The 25,706-nt window shown below is 47.0% G+C and overlaps 1 pseudogene; it reads left to right on the top strand.

The window, feature by feature from the left end:
* The window catches only part of LOC142251725 (posterior protein-like), a 130,805-nt pseudogene extending 105,507 nt beyond the window's left edge, over window positions 1–25,298 (top strand).
* Window positions 25,299–25,706: the final 408 nt, after the last annotated feature.

Raw genomic sequence — 25,706 nt, 5'->3', positions numbered from 1 at the left:
GAGGTACTTCAAATTAATTATCATATCTTTGAAATGCGCATAGAAAAATTGAAAATAAATAAAAAGGGATATGTGTTTGTCAATGTTTGTCTTGTATGTGGATACTTCTGTATATACAGTGAGGCAGTCTAATTGACTGAACAGCTGTTGACTGAAATTCTATCCAGAGAGGTCTTTGAAGTTGCAAAAGAAAAAAAGAGGGGAATTTTTTTTTTTAACTTTAAGATTAGATATCAATATTATTTAGAATAAAATAAGTTTACAGTACATAAATATTAATAATGAAGGAATTTATATAAAATAAATCTTATTCATATACATATTTCTTTAGTATAGATGAGTGTCAGGACCCATATCAAAGGTTTACTCCGAAGACTCTCATTTTATAAAAGTATTTCCAATGTTTTTACTTTTATACAGGTCTGTATTACTTATTTTACTGATACACAGATTGGTAAATATTTTCTTTTCAAATAAGGAAGTTATATTTATAATATGGTCTTGAAGATTACAACATCCAATTTAATTTAATTTAATCTTGATATATAATTTTTTTTCCATAACATCATATTTCATGATATTCAAAGGAAATTATTGGGAATAAAAATTGAAGTATGGTAATCACAATGCATTTATATACTAAAGAAAAGTATTATCTGCAAAAAAATTACATGACTTAATTATTTCCATAGGTTAATGATATGACAGGTATGGAAATCATATAAGATATTGGTAATATTAAGGTTATTTGTTATTAAGGATATAAGTGTCATATACATAGAAGGCCTTATTTTAGGCCAACTTTTATCTATTATTTTTATTCTGATTTTCATTTTTCCTTTTTATTCCTATTTTTATTTTGATTATTTTTTATTCAATATTTGAATTTTTAATCAAAATTTTAAATTCTACAATTTTTATTTTTCCTTCTAAATTTTAATATCTCAATTGAGGAAACACTTCAATATTTAGTTAAGTAATCTCTAATATAAGAATATTACTTTATTAAATATGATTATGTTCAAGTTAATCACATTAAAAGGAAAAGTTCCAATTTGAAGAAAAGAACACTTAATTCATCAAGATATTCATTCATTTACTTCCTAGTAATACATTATTCTTATATTAGTATGTTAACACAATAAGGATGAAATATTTGTTATAGTTACACATTTTCTTATATAGTAGGTTATTTAATAAATAATAGATAAATCAAATAAATTAGAGTAATAAAGATGGAAGATCAAGGTACATCTAGTGTGAGGTAGCGTGGTCGGCTGCGCGGCAGAAGACACGGGATCCAGGCACCAAAGGTCACAGCACACGGTTTATTGCACACAAAAAGTCCATTACAGCACATAGTAGAGCCTCCGGCAGAGACTCAGGGAGTTGTGCTCACTCCCTCACACACTAGAGACCCACGCCCCTCTTCCTGTTTCCTTTTAACCCTCCCTTCAGCCTGTAGGGAAACAGGATTAACCCTGGGGTGGAGTTGCTTACTATACATGGAGGGAGCACAACCGGGGCGAGACGTACCGGCCGTCATGGACCAGCCCGGTCACAGTCTCACATACCCCCCCCTCAGTTCAAGCGTGCGGGGTTGAACTCCCGCCAGCAAACACGGGCCGCGGGACAAGGCATCGGCGTTGCCCTGCAACCTACCAGCCCGGTGTTCAACTGTAAAACAGAAGTTTTGCAGGGAAAGGAACCACCGGGTAACCCGGGCATTCCGTTCCTTGGCGGACCTCATCCAGACCAGCGGAGAGTGATCCGTCACCAAGCGAAACCGCCGTCCCAGCAGGTAATAGCGTAGGGACTCCAAGGCCCACTTGATCGCCAGGCACTCCTTCTCCACTACGCTATAATTCCGCTCGGGAGGGGTGAGCTTCCTACTCAAGAAGGTGACGGGGTGTTCCTCCCCCTGAACCACCTGGGACAGCACTGCCCCCAGGCCGACCTCAGAGGCGTCAGTCTGCACTATAAACTCCTTCCGGAAATCAGGGTTGACAAGAACGGGCTGTCCGCACAGGACCCCCTTCAGGGCCCGGAAGGAGTCCTCGGCCTGCGGAGTCCATCGCACCATGACGGACTTCTTGCCTTTAAGAAGGTCCGTCAGGGGGGCCGATAGTCCCGCAAAATTCTTTACAAATCTCCTGTAGTACCCCACAATACCCAGGAAAGCCCTAACCTGCTTCGTGGTCAGGGGTCTAGGCCACTTCTGGATCGCCTCAACTTTGTTAATTTGGGGCTTAATCACTCCTTGGCCTATTACGTAGCCCAAGTAGCGGGCTTCCGTGAGCCCCAACGCACATTTCTTGGGATTGGCTGTCAATCCGGCTGTTCGGAGCGCGTTCACCACCGCTTGTACCTGTTCCAAGTGGGTCTGCCACTCGGAGCTGTAAATAATGATGTCATCAAGGTACGCCGATGCATACGCCTGGTGGGGTTCCAGCACCAAGTCCATCAACCTCTGGAACGTGGCCGGCGCGCCGTGTAACCCAAAAGGCAAGACAACATAGTGGAAGAGACCCCCCGGCGTAACAAAAGCGGTTTTCTCCTTGGCGGACTCCGTCAGTGGCACCTGCCAGTACCCCTTGGTCAGGTCGAGCGTGGTGAAATATCGCGCCTGTCCCAGCCTATCAATCAGCTCATCCACCCGGGGCATGGGGTAGAGATCGAACTTAGATATTTCGTTCAATCTCCTAAAGTCATTGCAGAACCTTAAGGAGCCATCGGGTTTTGGTATTAGGACAATGGGACTAGCTCATTCACTCCGGGATTTTTCGATGACCCCTAGTCGTAGCATTGTCTTCACTTCCTCTGATATGGCTTGTCTTCGAGCCTCCGGTACCCGGTATGACTTCAGGCGTACCTTCAGGTGAGGCTCGGTGACAATGTCATGTTGTATCAGACTTGTCCTACCAGGCAGCTCAGAGAAGACATCGGGGTTCTGCTGAACCAGCCGTCTGGCCTCTCGCCTCTGTTGCTTGGTGAGGGCTTCTCCAATCCTTACTTCCGGTTCGTCCTCTCCGGAGGTCGCTGGAGCCGGGGTTGAACGACCTGAAGAGGAGGGAGATGGGGAAAAATCAACCATCAGGCTTTCCCGTTCCTGCCAAGGTTTTAACAGGTTGACATGGTATATTTGTTCAGGTTTCCGCCTACCGGGCTGCAATACCTTATAGTTGACCACCCCGCTTCTTTCCTTTATCTCGTAGGGGCCTTGCCACTGAGCCAGGAATTTACTTTCCGCCGTGGGGATTAATACCAACACCCGATCCCTGGGTTTAAAGGTCCGCACTTTGGCTTGTCTATTGTAGCGGCCGCTTTGCGCGGCCTGAGCCTCCTGTAAATGCTCCCTCACAATTGGCATGACCGCGCTTATGCGGTTCTGCATTCCTAAAATGTGTTCAATCACACTTTTATGGGGGGTGGGCTCCTGCTCCCATGTTTCCTTTGCCAGGTCCAACAATCCCCGGGGATGTCGCCCGTATAACAACTCAAAAGGCGAAAACCCCGTGGATGCCTGTGGCACCTCTCGGATGGCAAACATCAAATAGGGAAGCATCATATCCCAGTCTTTCCCGTCTTTGGAAATCACCCTTTTGAGCATGGTTTTCAGGGTTTTATTGAAACGCTCCACTAAACCGTCCGTTTGAGGATGATACACAAACGTACGCAACTGCTTGATCTGGAGTAGCCGGCATAGCTCTTTGGTCACTTTAGACATGACTGGGGTCCCCTGATCCGTAAGGATCTCCTTGGGCAACCCCACCCGGCAGAACACAGCAAACAACTCCCGAGCTATAAGCTTTGCTGCAGTATGTCTGAGAGGTATCGCCTCTGGATAACGGGTGGCATAGTCAACGATCACTAAGATGTGTTGGTGCCCTCGAGCAGACTTTACGAGGGGCCCCACTAGATCCATGCCTATCCGTTCAAAAGGGACTTCTATAATGGGTAACGGTACCAACGGACTGCGAAAGTGGGCCAGGGGTGCGGTAAGCTGACACTCCGGGCAGGTTTCACAGAAGCGTTTTACCTCCCCAAAGACCCCGGGCCAATAGAATCTTTGCAGTATTCACTCCTGCGTTTTCTTGACCCCTAGGTGGCCACTCATCAGGTGTTTATGAGCCAAGTCGAGGACCCGCCGGCGATACGGCTGGGGCACCACCAACTGCTCTACCCCCACGCCCCGTATTTCATCTACCCGGTAGAGTAAATCCTGCTTAAGAGCGAAATGGGGGTACCTTACCTGAGCACCGGGCAGCTGTGCCACCCCGTCAACCACTGTCACCCGACTTCGGGCATGTATTAATGTAGGGTCCTGGAGTTGGGCTGTCCCAAACGTATCCGGGGACGCCTCCAACTCCGGGATGGGCTCGACTATCTCAGCCTCTCCTGCCAATACCTCTAGGGGCGACCTATCGGGTTCACATTCTGTCCCTATCATGGGGACCCCTACGGCAGGCGTCCCGGATTCGGAATTGTCGGGCTCAGGTCCCGGACTGTCCAATACCTGAAGGGACTTAGGAGGCCCCTTCCATAGAGTCCAAAAATACGGCAGATCCCTTCCTAGGATCACGTCATAGGGAAGAGAGTTCATAAGTCCCACCTCATGTTGCACCTGCCCACAGGGTGCTGTGATGGTGACAACCCCCGTGGGATAGTATCGGCGGTCCCCATGTATGCAAACCACCCCCACGGTACGTCCTGTGGCCTTTATTTTAGCCCTTAGAGTTGATCGCACAAGGGTCACTAAGCTTCCGGAATCCAACAAGCCTGTAACCGGACATCCATTCACCTGTATTTGGCACAAGTGGGGCTCAGTCTCCGGAGAGACAAGGTCCGCGGTATACACCGCCTGAGCATACATTGAACCCCGCCGGGTAACCCCACAATCCATGGGCTCCGTGGTGAGTGGACACTGAGCTTCCATATGTCCCACCCGCTGGCACCGCCAACATCTAATAGGGAAGGATACCCCCTTGACGAGTTGTCGTTTAGGATACATGGCCTTCCGGACCTCAGGGACGGTAGCGGACTCCCGCACCGGTGTCAGCGGTGGGTCCTTGGCCCGAGGCTTGGAGGGGCCGGACCGACGGGCGGCACGCAAAGTCTCAGTGTCCCGTATCAAGTCCTGCGTCGCCACATGCCGCTCCACCAGGCACACTAATTGGTCCAGGGTACTTGGGTCGCCCTGTCCTACCCACCGTTGAATAGTGACGGATAAAGTACGCACAAAGCGATCAACCACTACCCTTTCCACCATTTGCGCAGGGCTCAGAATGTCAGGCTGCAACCACTTCTTTACCAGATGCAACAAGTCATAGGCCTGGGAGCGTACGGGTTTGGCTTCCTCATAGAACCACTGATTTACCCGCTGAGCCCGTACATAGGTATTCACCCCCAACCGAGCAAGGATTTCGGCTTTCAGGGTCACATAGTCTATGGCGTCCTCGGTACAGAGGTCCAGGTACACTTTTTGGGGCTCCCCCGTCAGATAGGGCGACAATACCTCAGCCCACTGGGGGGTCGGCAGCTTTTCCCGCTCGGCCACCCGCTCAAACACCGCCAGGAACGCTTCCACATCATCCCCCGGGGTCATCTTTTGCAACGCTTGTCTCACCGTTTTCCGGACGCTGCCGTCGTCACCCGGTCCTGGGGTTGTTGCTGCCGGTCCGGCACGGATCGACTTGGCCAGGAGAAGCATCTGTTCCTGGTGCCTTTGTTCCTGACGTGCATTGGCCTGAACCAGCTGCTTTAGTATGTCCTCCATGGCGTCGCCGGGTTTGGGCAGTAGTATAGCCGCTTGAATCCAGGACATGTGCCACCGGGTCACCCGGAATGGGAGCTACACCTTACCGGGCTGGCATGCCCGCCGATTCTCCACCATATGTGAGGTAGCGTGGTCGGCTGCGCGGCAGAAGACACGGGATCCAGGCACCAAAGGTCACAGCACATGGTTTATTGCACACAAAAAGTCCATTACAGCACATAGTAGAGCCTCCGGCAGAGACTCAGGGAGTTGTGCTCACTCCCTCACACACTAGAGACCCACGCCCCTCTTCCTGTTTCCTTTTAACCCTCCCTTCAGCCTGTAGGGAAAACAGGATTAACCCTGGGGTGGAGTTGCTTACTATACATGGAGGGAGCACAACCGGGGCGAGACGTACCGGCCGTCATGGACCAGCCCGGTCACAGTCTCACACTAGGTTTACTTTCCTATTAAAGTATTATATTTTTAATCAATAATAATCATTTATAATGAATAATATTGTGTTTTGATGGAATCATCCAGTCTTTTCTGAAAGGTTATTTGCTTTTGTTTAGCATTTTACAAATGATCTAACTCAGTAGCGTAGCTAGCGGGGGGGCAGAGGGTACGGCCGCCACGGGCCCCGTGCTCAGAGGGGGGCCCACCTGGAGCTGCGATACCATAAACTATATCAGCATGCACAGCGCGCGTCGATATAGTTAACCTCTGCGGCAGTGCGGAGGAGACACGATCTCCCTGCACTGCTGCTGATAATAGCGCTCACGCAGGACACAGAGTCCCAGCGTGGTGACATCATCGCTCAGCGCCGGGCAGGGGCTGCTATTGTAGAGGGCCGGCCACACTGACTGGCGCAGACAGTGCTGACCGGCCGCGTGGTACAGGAGACACGGCCGCTCGCAGTGAGTGCAGTGTGCGGCCACGTGTGTTATAATGACGTCATGCAGCGCGCGCTGCCTCCATCCAGCCGAGGAGCATCAGACAAGAGTTGCATCTACATCCCAGTGGCTAGGAGCTGCCTGGGTAGTGGGCGTGACCGGATTTGTTAGTGGGCATGGCCATGTTTCCTCCCTCTCCCCCTGCACCCTCCATCTGGAGGTCTTACCTCAGACCCCCTCTTCTATTATAAAGAACTCCAGGACTCCTGGAGTTTCTTTCTGTTATCAGCTGCGTTGCTGAGGCCCCGCCCCTTCTGATCACATGAGCATGACACGCCGTAACGTCACCACAGGTCCTTTAGCCTACAGGGATTTACCATGAAACAAGTCTGTGGCTGCACAGGAGAGAAGAAGTGTTCCCCAATCATCAAAAGTAAAAGCCCCACAGTATGTGAGTGTGTGTGTATAGGATTGTGTCTATGTGTATTTGTATGTGAATGTTTTTAAATATGTATACGTTTCTATGTGACTATATCTGTATATGTGTCTGTATATATGTGTGTGTATATGGCTGTACACAGGTGTGTGTATGTGTATACGGCTGTACGCAGGTGTGTGTGTGTATACGGCTGTACGCAGGTGTGTGTGTGTGTGTATAAGGCTGTACGCAGGTGTATGTGTGTGTATAAGGCTGTACGCAGGTGTGTGTGTATACGGTTGTACGCAGGTGTGTGTATGTGTATACGGCTGTACGCAGGTGTGTGTATGTGTATACGGCTGTACGCAGGTGTGTGTATGCGTATACGGCTGTACGCAGGGGTGTGTATGCGTAATGTTATAGGGACACTCAGGGTATTGTGACCGTCAAAGGCACACTGGGGCTCTATTACTTTCTAGGAACAATATGTGGGCTCTTTTCTAGGGCACTTACACAGGTCATTAATATTTTCTAGGGGGAAATGTTACAATTTAGAGGGCACAAATGAGGCATTTTACCCTGTAAAGTGCACAGTGGTGGCATTAATATGTGGGGGGCACAGTGGTGTCATTAATATGTGGGGGGCACAGTGGTGGCATTATTATGTGAGGGCACAGTGGTGGCATTACTATGTGGGGGGCACAGTGGTGGCATTATTATGTGAGGGTCATAGTGGTGGCATTACTATGTGGGGGGCACAGTGGTGACATTATTATGTGAGGGGACAGTGGTGGCATTACTATGTGGGGGTCACAGTGGTGGCATTATTATGTGAGGGTCACAGTGGTGGCATTAATATGTGGGGGGCACAGTGGTGGCATTAATATGTGGGGGGCATAGTGGTGGCATTATTATGTGGAGGCACAGTGGTGGCATTACTATGTGGGGGCACAGTGGTGGCATTATGTGGAGGCACAGTGGTGGCATTATTATGTGGGGGCACAGTGGTGGCATTACTATGTGAGGGCACAGTGGTGGCATTATTATGTGGAGGCACAGTGCTGGCATTATTATGTGGAGGCACAGTGGTGGCATTACTATGTGGGGGCACAGTGGTGGCATTATTATGTGGAGGCACAGTGGTGGCATTATTATGTGGGAGGCACAGTGGTGGCATTATTACCATGTGGGGACACAGTGGTGGCATTATGTGGGGGCAAAGTGGGGGCATTATTATGTGAAGGCACAGTGGTGGCATTACTATGTGGGGGGCACAGTGGTAGCATTATGTGGAGGCACAGTGGTGGAATTATTATGTGGGAGGCACAGTGGTGACATTATTACCATGTGGGGGGCACAGTGGTGGCATTATGTGGAGGCACAGTGGTGGCATTATTATGTGGGGGTACAGTGGTGGCATTACTATGTGAGGGCACAGTGGTGGCATTATTATGTGGAGGCACAGTGGTGGCATTGTTATGTGGGAGGCACAGTGGTTGCATTATTACCATGTGGGGGCACAGTGGGGGGCATTATTATGTGGGGGCACAGTGGTGGCATTACTATGTGGGGGCACAGTGGTGGCATTATGTGGGGGCACAGTGGTGGCATTATCATGTCGAAGCACAGTAGTGGCATTATTATGTGGGGGCACAGTGGTGGCATTATTATGTGGGGGCACAGTGGTGGCATTACTATGTGGGGGCACAGTGGTGGCATTACTATGTGTGGCAGTAAGAGGAGTCGATTTTTGTGCCACACAGCAGGTGCAGTAATAGGGACACATACAACAGCAGTGGCTCAGTATTGGGGTGACGGCAGGATGAGGAGTTTGTGCAGGTTGGGATTAGATGGGGTACGGTGCCGGAAGTTTGAGGAGTCAAATGTGTCTGTTGTAATTTCTGTAGATAAGTTGTGGCTGGAAGAAGTTGTCATGTCGGTCTGGACCAGATGGAAAACACAGAAAAGGTGAACAATTCCATCCGAAAGAACGTCAGCTGTAAGTCACCATCTATAACTGCACTGTGATCTCTTGTATGTGCTGCAGCACCGATATTTACCACTATATAGTCACCATATAGTGGTAATATCAGTGTCATCTGCCGAGGTTCCACTATACCCACGATTAGTCTGCGCCACCGTAGTTGTCATGGTTACCTGGTAAGGGGCCCACTCAGATGTTTTGCCCCCCCCTGAGCTGAAACCCTAGCTACGCCACTGATCTAACTAAATAAGCCACATTGTTGCCTTTCATATTTATAATATGGTACATATTATAGGTACATATTATATTATTTCATATTTAGTATTACATTTTGGTTACATTCAACACATTGCCACCTATGGGTTGGAAAGGTAATTACTAGTGATGAGCGAGCATGCTTGTCACTACTCGGTACTCGCACGAGTATCACTGTACTCGGGCTGCTCGGCGGGGACCGAGTAATCTCGCGATACTCGTGCTTTACTCGTGGTCTTCATTTCTGCATGTTGGCGCTCTTTTGAGAGCCAGCCCTCATGCAGGGATTGGCTGGCAGACCACTGCAATGCCACAGCCCTGTTAGTTGTGGAATTGCAGTGATTGGCCGGCCTGCACAGCGTCACCGAGCCTTTATATAGGCCGGCGCGCTGTGCTCTGCTCACAGCTATTCTGACAGTGAGTGTAGGGAGAGTGTCGCTGATTCAGGGAAAGCTTTGCGGCCCTTTATAGCTTTTTCAGTTGCAGGGCTGCAAACAGTGTGACCAAAAGTCCTTCTCAGGACTATTCTAGTTGTATACAGGCAGGCAGGGTATAGCCAGGTCGGAGTACAGTAGCAGAGTCCTTCTCAGGACTATTGTTGCTATATACAGGCAGGGTATAGCCAGGTCTGAATACAGGCTAGTGACCAAAAGAGTCCTTGTCAGGACTATTGTAGCAGTATACAGGCAGGCAGGCAGGCAGGGTAGTGGTGACCGTATACCAGCCTTCATATCTGGGGCTGGTGTACACAGTGTAAAACAGTCCAGATAGTGTCTGACTTGTCTGTACTGTAATTGTCGCTCCCCAAAAAAACCTGTTAGGTTATTATTGCGTCCGTGCTTGGTTTTTAAAACCGCACGTGTGTGCCTGTTGGTGGCAGCGTACAGGTGCACTGGTGTGCGTTTACCAAACTATTATATAACGCACAAGTGTAGTGTATAATACACGTCAGTCAGCAGTGGCTGATAGTGTCAGAGTTCTTAATTTTTGCTCCTAAAACCTGTGTTAGGTTATTATTGCGTCCGTGCTTGGTTTTTAAAACCGCACGTGTGTGCCTGTTGGTGGCAGCGTACAGGTGCACTGGTGTGCGTTTACCAAACTATTATATAACGCACAAGTGTAGTGTATAATACACGTCAGTCAGCAGTGGCTGATAGTGTCAGAGTTCTTAATTTTTGCTCCTAAAACCTGTGTTAGGTTATTATTGCGTCCGTGCTTGGTTTTTAAAACCGCACGTGTGTGCCTGTTGGTGGCAGCGTACAGGTGCACTGGTGTGCGTTTACCAAACTATTATATAACGCACAAGTGTAGTGTATAATACACGTCAGTCAGCAGTGGCTGATAGTGTCAGAGTTCTTAATTTTTGCTCCTAAAACCTGTGTTAGGTTATTATTGCGTCCGTGCTTGGTTTTTAAAACCGCACGTGTGTGCCTGTTGGTGGCAGCGTACAGGTGCACTGGTGTGCGTTTACCAAACTATTATATAACGCACAAGTGTAGTGTATAATACACGTCAGTCAGCAGTGGCTGATAGTGTCAGAGTTCTTAATTTTTGCTCCTAAAACCTGTGTTAGGTTATTATTGCGTCCGTGCTTGGTTTTTAAAACCGCACGTGTGTGCCTGTTGGTGGCAGCGTACAGGTGCACTGGTGTGCGTTTACCAAACTATTATATAACGCACAAGTGTAGTGTATAATACACGTCAGTCAGCAGTGGCTGATAGTGTCAGAGTTCTTAATTTTTGCTCCTAAAACCTGTGTTAGGTTATTATTGCGTCCGTGCTTGGTTTTTAAAACCGCACGTGTGTGCCTGTTGGTGGCAGCGTACAGGTGCACTGGTGTGCGTTTACCAAACTATTATATAACGCACAAGTAGTGAATATACACGTCAGCAGTGCACAGCATTGCAAAATGCGCAAGGGCATTGGCAAGGAACAAGGAAGTGGACGTGATGGTGGTGCAGGCAGAGGCCGAGGTCGTGGGCAAGCTCTAATTTCGCCACAACAAAGGGCCACATCTAGTCGCTCGCACGTCCTGTCCCAAATTCTTGGGGACCGCAGCAGTACACCGCTCTTGAACCAAGACCAGTGTCAACAGGTTGTTAGTTGGATAGCGGATAATGCTTCCAGTCAGATTGGCACCACCACAAACACTCTGTCTTCCACACGGTCAAGTGTCAGTAGCCGTGATACTGCACCGCACATTTCTGAACCTGATCCTCCTTCCTACCACCAGGCTGAGTACACGTCCTCCTCGGACATTAATGATCCCACACTTGGACACTCGGAAGAGCTGTTCACGTTTCCATTCACACATTCTGGCCTCTCGCCAGCTCATATTGAAGTGGGTCATGAGGAGATCGTCTGTACAGATAGCCAAATATTTGAGCAGCCACGTTCTCACGAAGTTGGCAACGTGTCTCAACAAGTGGTGGACGATGATGAGACACAATTGTCAGCAAGTCAGGAGGAGGAGCAGGGTGCGGAAGAGGAAGACGACGTGGTGGATGATCCAGTAACTGACCCAACCTGGCAGGAGGATATGCAGAGCGAGGACAGCAGTGCACAGGGGGAGGGAGGCGTAGCATCACAACAGGCAGTAAGAAGCAGGGTGGTGGCCCCAGGCAGAAGTCAGGCAACCGTTCCCCGTAACAACACGACGACACAAGGTGCCTGTACAAATGTTAGGTCTTCACGAGTCTGGCAGTTTTTTAAGTTGGATCCAGATGATTCAAAAAAGGCCATTTGCAACACCTGCCGTGCCAGCATCAGCAGGGGTACCAAAACTAGCAGCCTGACCACCACCAGCATGATCAGGCACATGTCAGCCAAGCACCCGACTTTGTGGGAAGTACAACAGAGTCGAGGAGCAGTGCTTGCTGATGTCACTGCTACGTCTTCGCTGGTTGTGCATGCGAGCCAATCCTCTGTCCATGCTGCCTGCGAACAAGCCTCCTCCACTCCTGCACCTGCAGTTGCCTACGCAGAAAGAACACCATCATCAAGCACGTCCTTGTCCCAGCGCAGCGTTCAGTTATCCATTGAGCAAACCTTTGAACGCAGGCGCAAATACACTGCCAACACCCCACATGCCACAGTTCTAAATGCTAACATTTCGCGACTGCTTGCGCTGGAAATGTTGCCTTTTAGGCTGGTGGAGACAGAAGCATTCCGTGACCTGATGGCGGCAGCTGTCCCACGTTACTCGGTCCCCAGCCGCCACTATTTCTCCCGGTGTGCCGTCCCCGCGTTGCATAACCACGTGTCACAAAACATCACACGTGCCCTGAACAACGCTGTTTCACCCAAAGTCCACCTAACCACAGACACGTGGACAAGTGCTTGTGGGCAAGGCCGCTACATCTCGTTGACGGCACACTGGGTTAATATTGTGGAAGCTGGGACCCAGTCTGAGCGAGGGACGGAACACGTCCTTCCCACACCAAGGTTTGCAGGCCCTACCTCAGTCAGTGTTTCACCCACACTCTACAGCTCCGGAATGTCATGCTCTTCAGCCTCCTCCTCCTCCTGCGCATCCTCATCCACTGTGCCCTCCACACCAGTCACAAGCTGGAAGCACTGCAGCACTGCCTCGGCGAAGCGGCAACAGGCTGTGCTGAAGCTAATCTGCATAGGTGACAAACCCCACAATGCAGAAGAGCTGTGGACAGCTCTGAAACAGCAGGCAGATCACTGGCTCACACCTCTGAACCTAAAGCCAGGAAAGGTCGTTTGTGACAATGGCCGGAACCTGGTGGCGGCTTTGAGGCGAGGCCAGCTGACACATGTTCCATGCGTGGCCCATGTGCTCAACCTCGTGGTTCAGCGGTTTATAAAGTCATACCCAGAGCTGTCTGATCTGCTGGTAAAAGTTCGCCGCCTGTCTGCACATTTTCGAAAGTCACCTACTGCTTCAGCCGGCCTTGCCGGCTTTCAGCGCCGTTTGCATCTTCCGGCTCACAGACTGGTGTGTGATGTCCCCACGCGTTGGAATTCAACTCTGCACATGTTGGTCAGGATATGTGAGCAGAAGAGGGCAGTTGTTGAGTACCTGCATCACCTAAGCCGTCGGGAAATGGGTCAAACTCCACACATAACACCTGAGGAGTGGAGATGGATGTCAGACCTATGTACCATCCTCCAAAACTTTGAGGACTCCACCAAGATGGTGAGTGGTGATGACGCCATTATTAGCGTCACCATACCGCTACTCTGCCTTCTAAAACGGTCCCTGCTGAAAAACAAACATGATGCATTGCAGGCGGAGCGCGATGAGTTGCAGCAAGAAACAGTAGTGGGTGTGGGTGATAACACACAGCCCAGCCTCGTCTCATCACAACGTGCAGTGGAGGACTATGACGAGGAGGAGGATGAAGACATGGAGCAACTCTCCGGCCAAATTGAGGATATGACATGCACACCAGTCATATCCTCGATTCAGCGTGGCTGGCCAGAGGACAGGGTAGATGAGGAGGAGGAGGAGGAGGAGGAGGAGGAGGAGGACAGCATGTTCAGTCATCTTGTTGGTCAGGCTACTGAAGTCCTGGCTGTTAAGAGTCTGGCGCACATGGCTGACTTTATGGTAAGCTGCCTGTCTCGTGACCCTCGCGTTAAGAACATCTTGGCCGACAATCATTACTGGTTGGTAACACTGTTAGACCCACGCTACAAGGAGAACTTTTTGTCTCTTATTCCCGTGGATGAGAGGTCAACCAAAATGCAGCAGTTTCGGAAGGCCATACTCACGGAAGTAGGCAAAGCATTCCCCTCACAAAACGCTAGCGGCATAGGTCAGGAATCAGTGGACAACCGAGGCGTACAGCCGAGAGAGGCACAAGTCCAATCCGCCAGAGGTAGGGGAACAGTCTTTAAGATGTGGGACAGTTTTCTCAGCCCCTCACGTACCACAGCCCCTGAGGTGCGGGGTAGTGCCACAAGAAATCCTAAGTTTGCCCAGATGCTGAAGGAGTACCTTGCAGATCGAACAACTGTACTCCGACATTCCTCTGTGCCTTACAATTATTGGGTATCCAAGCTGGACACGTGGCATGAATTGGCTCTCTACGCCTTGGAAGTCCTGGCCTGCCCTGCTGCTAGCGTTTTGTCAGAGCGTGTTTTTAGTGCCGCAGGTGGAATCATTACAGATAAACGCACCCGCCTGTCAACTGAAAATGCTGACAGGCTGACTCTGATAAAGATGAACAAGGGTTGGATTGGGCCAGACTTCACCACACCACCAGCAAATGAGAGCGGAATTTAAAGTTTGCCATGTACCTCCACTCACCCATGGGTACACTTCTCGACTTTGGATAATCGCTGGACTGCTCCTCCTTCTCCTCATGCGCCATCATGATGACCGTTACAATAGTTAGGTCTTTGTTTCAGGTATACCCCCAGTGGTAAATTTTTTCGCCCATTCTTTGCAGAATGGACATTACAACGACAGGAGACCCGCTCCTTTGCAATGGGAACAATGTTTTGAGGCCCTCATGCACGTCTCTACCCAGGGACAACGTGTAGCCTCCCAATTTTTGGCTGCCCTGCCTAAGGGCTATACTATAATACACCCACTTCCTTAAAATGGACACTTAATGTTTTGAGGCCCTCATGCACGTCTCTACCCAGGGACAATGTGGAGCCTCCCAATTTTTGGCTGCCCTGGCAAAGGGCTATACTGAAATAGACCCACTTCCTTACAATGGGCACTTCAGGTTTAAAGGCCATCATGCACGTCTCTATCCAGGGACAATGTGGAGCCTCCCAATTTTTGGCTGCCCTGCCTAAGGGCTATACTATAATACACCCACTTCCTTAAAATGGACACTTAATGTTTTGAGGCCCTCATGCACGTCTCTACCCAGGGACAATGTGGAGCCTCCCAATTTTTGGCTGCCCTGGCAAAGGGCTATACTGAAATAGACCCACTTCCTTACAATGGGCACTTCAGGTTTAAAGGCCATCATGCACGTCTCTATCCAGGGACAATGTGGAGCCTCCCAATTTTTGGCTGCCCTGCCTAAGGGCTATACTATAATACACCCACTTCCTTAAAATGGACACTTAATGTTTTGAGGCCCTCATGCACGTCTCTACCCAGGGACAATGTGGAGCCTCCCAATTTTTGGCTGCCCTGGCAAAGGGCTATACTGAAATAGACCCACTTCCTTACAATGGGCACTTCAGGTTTAAAGGCCATCATGCACGTCTCTATCCAGGGACAATGTGGAGCCTCCCAATTTTTGGCTGCCCTGCCTAAGGGCTATACTGAAATACACCCACTTCCTTAAAATGGACACTTAATGTTTTGAGGCCCTCATGCACGTCTCTACCCAGGGACAATGTGGAGCCTCCCAATTTTTGGCTGCCCTGGCAAAGGGCTATACTGAAATAGACCCACTTCCTTACAATGGGCACTTCAGGTTTAAAGGCCATCATGCACGTCTCTACCCAGGGACAATGTGGAGCCTCCCAATTTTTGGCTGCCCTGCCTAAGGGCTATACTATAATACACCCACTTCCTGACAATGGACACTTAATGTTTTGAGGCCCTCATGCACGTCTCTACCCAGGGACAATGTGGAGCCTCCCAATTTTTGGCTGCCCTGGCAAAGGGCTATACTGAAATAGACCCACTTCCTTACAATGGGCACTTCAGGTTTAAAGGCCATCATGCACGTCTCTATCCAGGGACAATGTGGAGCCTCCCAATTTTTGGCTGCCCTGCCTAAGGGCTATACTATAATACACCCACTTCCTTAAAATGGACACTTAATGTTTTGAGGCCCTCATGCACGTCTCTACCCAGGGACAATGTGGAGCCTCCCAATTTTTGGCTGCCCTGGCAAAGGGCTATACTGAAATAGACCCACTTCCTTACAATGGGCACTTCAGGTTTAAAGGCCATCATGCACGTCTCTATCCAGGGACAATGTGGAGCCTCCCAATTTTTGGCTGCCCTGCCTAAGGGCTATACTATAATACACCCACTTCCTTAAAATGGACACTTAATGTTTTGAGGCCCTCATGCACGTCTCTACCCAGGGACAATGTGGAGCCTCCCAATTTTTGGCTGCCCTGGCAAAGGGCTATACTGAAATAGACCCACTTCCTTACAATGGGCACTTCAGGTTTAAAGGCCATCATGCACGTCTCTATCCAGGGACAATGTGGAGCCTCCCAATTTTTGGCTGCCCTGCCTAAGGGCTATACTGAAATACACCCACTTCCTTAAAATGGACACTTAATGTTTTGAGGCCCTCATGCACGTCTCTACCCAGGGACAATGTGGAGCCTCCCAATTTTTGGCTGCCCTGGCAAAGGGCTATACTGAAATAGACCCACTTCCTTACAATGGGCACTTCAGGTTTAAAGGCCATCATGCACGTCTCTACCCAGGGACAATGTGGAGCCTCCCAATTTTTGGCTGCCCTGCCTAAGGGCTATACTATAATACACCCACTTCCTGACAATGGACACTTAATGTTTTGAGGCCCTCATGCACGTCTCTACCCAGGGACAATGTGGAGCCTCCCAATTTTTGGCTGCCCTGGCAAAGGGCTATACTGAAATAGACCCACTTCCTTACAATGGGCACTTCAGGTTTAAAGGCCATCATGCACGTCTCTATCCAGGGACAATGTGGAGCCTCCCAATTTTTGGCTGCCCTGCCTAAGGGCTATACTGAAATACACCCACTTCCTTAAAATGGACACTTAATGTTTTGAGGCCCTCATGCACGTCTCTACCCAGGGACAATGTGGAGCCTCCCAATTTTTGGCTGCCCTGGCAAAGGGCTATACTGAAATAGACCCACTTCCTTACAATGGGCACTTCAGGTTTAAAGGCCATCATGCACGTCTCTACCCAGGGACAATGTGGAGCCTCCCAATTTTTGGCTGCCCTGCCTAAGGGCTATACTATAATACACCCACTTCCTGACAATGGACACTTAATGTTTTGAGGCCCTCATGCACGTCTGTATGCAGGGGCATTGGTGAACCTCACAATTTAGGACTGCCCTGGCAAAGGAAAATACTACAAAGACTCACTTCCTCAAAATGGGCACATTAGACTCAAGAGGCCTTCATGTACGTCTCTTCTCAGGGACATCGGAGTGCCACACAATGTTTTCACGTAAAATCTTTCATGTATTGATCTCAAAAAGTAACATACACCAGCTCTATCTCACTATTGGGTATGTGCCCTTAACATTTCCGCCATGAAAAATCATTTTGGGGTCATTTTGGAAGGTTTTCTGGTGAGTCCGTAAAAATGGCGTAAAACGCGGACAAAATTGTTCACAGCTGTGACTTTTGAGTGATAAATGCTTCAAGGGGTCTTCCCCATGCTGTTGCCATGTCATTTGAGCACTCTTCTGAGACTTTTGTGACATTTTTAGGGTTTCTCCATGCTGCCGGGAGGTCATTTCACAAAAATACTCGGGTCTCCCATAGGATAACATTGGGCTCGTTGCTCGGGCCGAGTACACGAGTATCTTGGGAGGCTCGGCCCGAGCTTCGAGCACCCGAGCTTTTTAGTACTCGCTCATCACTAGTAATTACACCAATGACAAAAAAGGTTATTACATGAAAATACTATCGTCTACACTCTATACCATTATGCAGTATTATTTCATCATTCTAAATATCCATTATATTAATACTTTTACGATGATAATAATAATGACATGGTAATATAGTATTAGAGTTATGATATGCCGTGACATTTATTAGTGGTAGTATCATTACCATATTTGGTACCTAGATTAGGGAATTAAGTCTTCAATCAAGATTACAGAAAGATAAAAGACTTTTATTAATTTTTTTAAGTTAAAAGGGATTCCACAAAAAGTTGCAAAAGCTGATACCCAAAAGTCCAAAAGGTAACGTCTCAAATAAGACTGTGTTAAATACAATACACTTACAGCTTCTGGACTACAGCAAGATGGTGATCTTATGGTGCCAGGATGGACAATGTTGCAACCCTGACACATGTTCTGTGCATTCAGATTTCACCTAACTTACCAAGGAGAGTAAGAAAGTGTTAAAGTTAACCCCTGTCATGCTGACCAAGAACGTCTCATCACCTGTTCCGGGAATGACAACAGGCAGCGCAGAGGATAAAGGTGACTAATGTAAATTACACTGCACAGATATCAAAGACCTATGCTATTCTTCTACACTTATGAACTGTGGTTTATCAACATTGATTATGGACTTTGAATAAATATATGGACTTTGCAATAAAGAATGAAGTTTATGGATCTAACAATGATAAATGCAATATTGGACTGTATCAAATCGATAACCATTCATCTTTTATCAAAGGATTTATTTCAAAAGTCTGTGTTTATGCCAGATTACATCGGAGATAAGAAGACATCATCCCAGAGGACATCAGATGGTGACCGGATCAGTTTTGCATCCTTTTAGTTTAGGAAAGTATAATTATGTATTTTATATGATTATCAGTCACGGCCTATCATAACATGAATCCACATTATTATATTGGTTTTTTTTAATCCAATCAATTTTTATTGTAGGAAGTTACATTACAAAAAGGAGAAATTCAGGTATCATTGGCAATAATACACAAAGAGAACAACAATGTAACATGTGGTAGTATCACCTTTGATTATGATTCACATTTCCTGTCACACCACCAACAATCATGTCTGATGCAAGTTGCAACTTTTTTTTTAGGTTAATCAATACCCAATACGTATAGAGTCAACCTACCAATTTACTCTTTAATCCTCAAAACGAGGGTTCCAAACAACCAGAACCAGAGAGTAAAGGTCCAGTCACACTAAGCAACTTACCAGCGATCCCAACAACGATAGGGATCGCTGGTAAGTTGCTAGGAGGTTGCTGGTGAGCTGTCACACTGCGACGCTCCAGCGATCCCACCAGCAACCTGACCTGGCAGGGATCGCTGGAGCGTGGCTACACGAGTTGCTGGTGAGCTCACCAGCAACCAGTGACCAGCCCCCAGTCTCCTAGTTACAGCACACATCAGGTTAATTAACCCGATGTGTGCTGTAGCTAAATGTGCACAGAGCAGGGAGCAGCGCACACTGAGCGCTGGCTCCTTGCTCTCCTAGTTACAGCACACATCGGGTTAATTGCCTGATGTGTGCTGCAGCTAAATGTGCACAGAGCAGGGAGCAGCGCACAATGCTTAGTGCTGGCTCCTTGCTCTCCTAGTTACAGCACACATCGGGTTAATTACCTGATGTGTGCTGCAGCTACATGTGCACAGAGCAGGAGCCGGCAGCACAGGCAGTGAGAGCGGAGGAGGCTGGTATCAAAGGTAAATATCGGGTAACCAAGGACAGGGCTTCTTGGTTACCCGATGTTTACATTAGTTACCAGCCTCAGCAGAAGCTGGCTCCCTGCTCACTGCACATTAGTTGTTGCTGTCTCGCTGTCACACACAGCGATCTGTGCTTCACAGCAGGACAGCAACAACTAAAAAATGGCCCAGGACATTCAGCAACAACCAACGACCTCACAGCAGGGGCCAGGTTGTTGCTGGATGTCACACACAGCAACATCGCTAGCAACGTCACAAAAGTTGTTCGTTACCAGCGATGTTGCTAGCGATGTTGCTTAGTGTGACGGGGCCTTAAGAAAGGAAGATAAGAAAAGGGAGGGGAGAGAGAGGTGGGGGAGAGGGGGAGAACCATGGATGGCTGCAAGGAGGCAACCAGGGAGGGGGAGGGCGGAGGGAGGGTATTGGATGGCGTTTCGGGGTATCCCGAGCAGTAACAACAACAGAGATTTAAACACCTTGAATACTGACATGTGGTACGGGTGAACTCCCTGCGTAACACTCTCTTTGACCCTATTTGACCTATTTTTAATTAACAACAGTTTGCCCTGGAAACAGATGCCTGACAGGGGATGCATATACAGAGTTTAGCCACGTGTCCCAAATCTGAAGTATTTTGTTTTTGGCGCGGATGGAGTGACCCAGACAGAACTCGTATTGGCATTGGAGATTAATTTGGTTATATAGTTCAACTAATGTAGGCGTCTTTGGGGATTTCCAGTGCAAACTTATGCAGTATCTGGCAGCTACTAGAATGTGAACTAATAAACCCCTGGATTCCCAAGAGAACTCCTCTATACTCACGTTTAGCACTGCCAGACCTGGATTCGGATTAATAGGATTGCCTGTCAGCTCACCCATCAGGCCAAACACCTCCAACCAGAACGAGAAAACCTTGGGACAAGCCCACCAGCAGTGACCAAGAGTACCCCTTTGGAGGCAGCCCTTCCAACAATGTGGAGAATAATTTGGGAGGAACTGTGCTAAGTTGGCTGGGGACCGATACCATCGCAGGTGTACTTTTTTCAGTTGCTCCAGATGATTTATACACTTGGAATATTTTTGGATATTTGCTGATGCCGAGTGGCAGTTTGAAGGAGAGGTAGAGACACTCAACTCCACGTCCCATTTATTCATATAAGGAGATATTTGCTCTTCGGGGGGGTTATTGAGCCATTTGTATGTCGAGGATATACCTTTGGATTTAATTATCTTTTTAAATAGCAAAGCCTTTGTTGTAGGTAACAGAGGATTCGACTTTGGAGGAAATTTAGAGGCCAGAAAATGACTAATTTGGATGTGTTGATAGAAACAGCCCTTTAAAGAGGGGTGTTCCCGTACTATTTCATTAAAGGGGTTGACACCCAAATCAGAGTATAGATCCGCCAGCACTGTAATGCCCGATCCCTCCCACCTGGCCAGATTCAAAAAGGGGATTTGAGATTCCAACGACTTGAGGGAAATCTCTGAAAGAGGAATCTGAATCTTATGAATCAAGTCATTTCGCCAGACCTCCAGGGAGGCTGACATGGTGGGAACACACGGGGAGAACCGTGAACGGCTCAAATCACATTATTATATTGTTGAACATACAACATGAATAATGCAAATTGATTATTATTTTCATCATTATTATTGACATTAATCCACTATCGCCAAAGAAGGAAAGAAGATCTGTTATTTTAATGATGTATTAATTTATTTTGGGGGTTTCATTAATAATAATTTACCCACCTCAAGCGGGAATTGTAAAAACATTAAAATTAATACATCTAGTTATCAAACACTTTATAATAGGACATATATATGTTCACAGTTCTGTCTATATTGGAGGGCATAGCTTATTGATAACAGTTCTTATAAGGAATAAATATTAAGGTATCTGTATTGAATATAGATAGTTGCTGACATAGTCTTTTATATATATATATATTTTTATATATATATATATATATAGGCTCTTTGCAAGCTGGCAGTGAGTGACCTCGTGCGCTCAGCAAAATAACCCTATATGGTTTTGGACAGTTGTATAAATATTTACATCACAAGGAAAGAAATAAGAATTTTTTCCCTTCCCAAATAGGAGTACACAAAGTCACAGTAATTTCATAATTTTATTATCATCAAAAGAAAATTCACACACAAGAAAAACCATACAATAAAAGGTGAATTGCAGTAAAAAAATGAGAAGAGTATATATGGATTAGATGGTGTTAAAATGCACAATAGCCTTCAATAAAGTAACCTATGCTGTATATCCAATTGCCAAATCAACAAGTTGACCAAATTATATAGCACCAGGAATGTAATAATAAAGTGACTAATGCATAAGCCTATTGCAATAACCATACGGGTCTGTGCAAATTCCCTGCAGATATAATATTATTGCACGATCCCCATAGGCCAATCGTATGTAGTGCAATAAATTAAATTAAATGGTCACTATCAGAATCACACACGTTGAATCCTGTGAGGGCCAGGGAGGACTGCTAGGCCCAGGAGGTGGATCCACTGGACCGAGCACCCCACCTGGAGGGCAGGGTACACGGTAGCTGGAGCACTAACGTGGCAGGAACGGGTGCAGGTATCAGGAAGCAAAGACAGGACCAGGTCACTAAGGTCACAGCGTACTTTAAGGCAGTAAATAGGAAACAGGAACAAAGACCTGAGCACCTAGCTCACAAGACAAGGCATAGAAACACAAGCGATGATTAGGCGCCGCCCACATGGAGAGGCCAGTCTTATATACTCAGCACAGCCTCAGGTCATTTCCTGTTGCAGCTGTGCTGGGGCTATAAGACCAGGTGAGTGGGCGCGGCCCGGTCCTATACAGAACATTAGTCAGAATCAGACTCCTGAGACCAGGAACAGGACTCTGGGGAGCATGAGCGGGAGCGGCAGGCGTGACCGGTGGACGCATGGACTGGACCAGTGAGGAAGGAGCGGTGGTACGCTGGCGAGGCTGAATCAGTGGGTACAGAGCGGTGGCGTGACGCAGGTGTGACTGGCTCAGTGGTTACGGAGCGATGCCTGGATAGTGAGACCGGCTTAGTAGGTAAGGAGCGCTGCTGGGACACCGGGAGCGTGACAAATCCCAACCGCACCTGCATGAATCGCTATGTAACCACCTGCCACGAGTAACTGTGCCACGTGGAATAATCTACTATCCATACGCTGAACGAATGCAGATACGTCCCGTGCAAGGTGAAACCGCAGGGAATAGCAACAAGAGCGTCCGGGTCAATGAATGGGATGCTGCAGCAAAATTGGATCAAACCGGACTAAAGCAGCAATAATGGTCCTATAAAGTGAGTGTGTGCTAAATCCCAGTTGCTCGAAAGGATGTTGTTACCTCACAGTCTCAAGAAGAAGGCTGCGCACTGTGTAATTTCACATATACTCATTAGTGCGTTTGCCATGGGCGGTATAACACCATGTATTAAGCGTACAATAGATCTTATATACACAACATCGCTAAAGAGCAACCATTTACCTGGGATGATGATATCACCGAGAACACCCGATTCCCCGACACGTGTTTCGCTCCCGGCTTCTACAGTACACATTAGTACACACTATAATAGTACACATTTTTCATTAGAAATATAGTCACATTTTCCCAATCCAATATTAGAGGGACACTCCTCTGCTTGTCCCAGGATGAAAAATAGATAATATTTTTCTTTCTCACAATATTCCAATGTGGCTCCAACCTCACTATTTATCACGGGAAAAATGTCCGACACATGGTGGGAAGATCTCGACATGAAAAAAACAATGTATAATTATCTAAGAAGAAAAAAATATATATATAAATAAAAGCAATGCACAATATAAGCATAAAAACAGCCCGCTTCCCATCACCCAAACCACTAAAATAATCACTTTATTATAAGATTAAAAAGAATAAAAAGATGCTCTTTAGCGATGTTGTGTATATAAGATCTATTGTACGCATTCACGCTTAATACATGGCGTTATACCGCCCATGGGGAACGCACTAATAAGTATATGTGAAAATACACAGTGCGCAGCCTTCTTCTTAAGACTGTGAGGTAACAACATCCTTTCGAGCAACTGGGATTTAGCACACACTCACTTTATAGGACCATTATTGCTGCTTTAGTCCGGTTTGATCCAATTTTGCTGCAGCATCCCATTCATTGACCCGGCCGCTCTTGTTGCTATTCCCCGCGGTTTCACCTTGCACGGGACGTATCTGCATTCGTTCAGCGTATGGATAGTAGATTATTCCACGTGGCACAGTTACTCGTGGCAGGTGGTTACGTAGCGATGCATGCAGGTGCGGTTGGGATTCAACGTGTGTGATTCTGGTAGTGACCATTTAATTTATTGCACTACATACGATTGGCCTATGGGGATCGTGCAATAATATTATATCTGCAGGGAATTTGCACAGACCTGTATGGTTATTGCAATAGGCTTATGCATTAGTCACTTTATTATTACATTCCTGGTGCTATATAATTTGGTCAACATGTTCATTTGGCGATTGGATATACAGCATAGGTCACTTTATTGAAGGCTATTGTGCATTATAACACCGTCTAACCCGTATATACTCTTCTCATTTTTTGACTGCAATTCACCTTTTATTGTATGGTTTTTCTTGTGTGTGGATTTTCTTTTGATGATAATAAAATTATGAAATTACTGTGACTTTGTGTACTCCTATTTGGGAAGGGAAAAAATTCTTATTTCTTTCCTTGTGATGTAATTATTGTTTTTGGAGTGTCCGTCAATGGATTTGACCAAATTTGTGGTTCTATATATTTTTCTGTTTGTATTACAGAGTGGTCGTATTGAAATTATGGACTTTGAAGCCAGGCTGACAGCATGGCAGTCCAAAGCCGCTGGTATTTTTAATCGTGGTATTGCAGTCAATACAGATTCTAATTGTACACAAAAAGAATTGACAAGGAGATATAGAAACATGCTACATAAGAAAACTAAATTGTGTTGGACTCGGATGTCCTTGGAAAGTTATTTGGAGCAAAAAATTGTTCCAAGAGGAGTCCATATACAAATCTACCCTGCTTTTGATCTGGATGATGAGGGTTTAACCCAGAGATGGATGTCTGCAGCGACCACCTGTTCGTTGGAGTTCATTCGCATTATTATTGAGAAGAACAGTATGACCTTGAAAAAATGGAAAAAGAAATTGAGTTGGCTCAGCAGACTCTCCAGAAGGAGATGAGTGGAGAGTCTTTTTAGAATTTTGTATCTTTATTGGAGAAGGATTTTGAGAAGTGGGAAAAAGATATATGTGGCGATAAACAGAAAAAATACCTGCGGGACGTTGGTGATTTTGAAAACAATAAGATTTTTCGGTGGCAAAATAAAAAGGCTGAGCAGGGACACAATCAGTCTAGGAGTTCCTCAATACAATCTGCGTCATCCAGTGTTGCCAGTAGTAGTACTGCCATGGAATGTAGCCATGTGGTCAACACACGTTCAAGGAATAAACAAAAATTTACAAAACGTCCTTATGGTATTTTCAACAAGGATAATGTGATGGACCAACAACAATTGAAGGTAATAAACCTGTCTCAACATAGTCTGTCTGAATCGCAGGTATCACTTTTGAGTAAGGGCTTATAATTTTCTCCTTCTTGTCCGGCAGACTCATTCACGTCCGTGAAAGACCTGCATTTGTTTGCAAGAAAATTATTTTTCAAACGACTATACAGTAAAACTGGGCAACCACAGGATCAATGGTCTACACAGGAAAGAGAGGCACTAGCTATATTGGAATCACTAGAGGAAGAAAGTGAATCACAGATGGTGAGTACTTTTCCCCATGATCTCCTAAAAAGATCCACCAAGTTTCCTGCGTTTAACTCCTGCCCAGTCATTGAAATATTTACACGAATGGTTGCACAGGAGTTTCAGCAGAGATTTTCCGGACCATCGGGTCCCTGCAATTTAACTAAGAGGGAAAGGAGGGCTTTGGAGGAGCTACAGACATGGGACGATGTCCTGTTCAAACCCGCTGACAAGGGCGGGAACATAGTGGTATGGCCTACCACTATGTATGAGCGTCAAGCAT

This window comes from Anomaloglossus baeobatrachus, chromosome 9, assembly GCF_048569485.1.
Source record: "Anomaloglossus baeobatrachus isolate aAnoBae1 chromosome 9, aAnoBae1.hap1, whole genome shotgun sequence".
In the NCBI taxonomy this organism is placed as follows: Eukaryota; Metazoa; Chordata; class Amphibia; order Anura; family Aromobatidae; genus Anomaloglossus; species Anomaloglossus baeobatrachus.
This window is presented reverse-complemented; position numbering and strand designations above follow the sequence as displayed.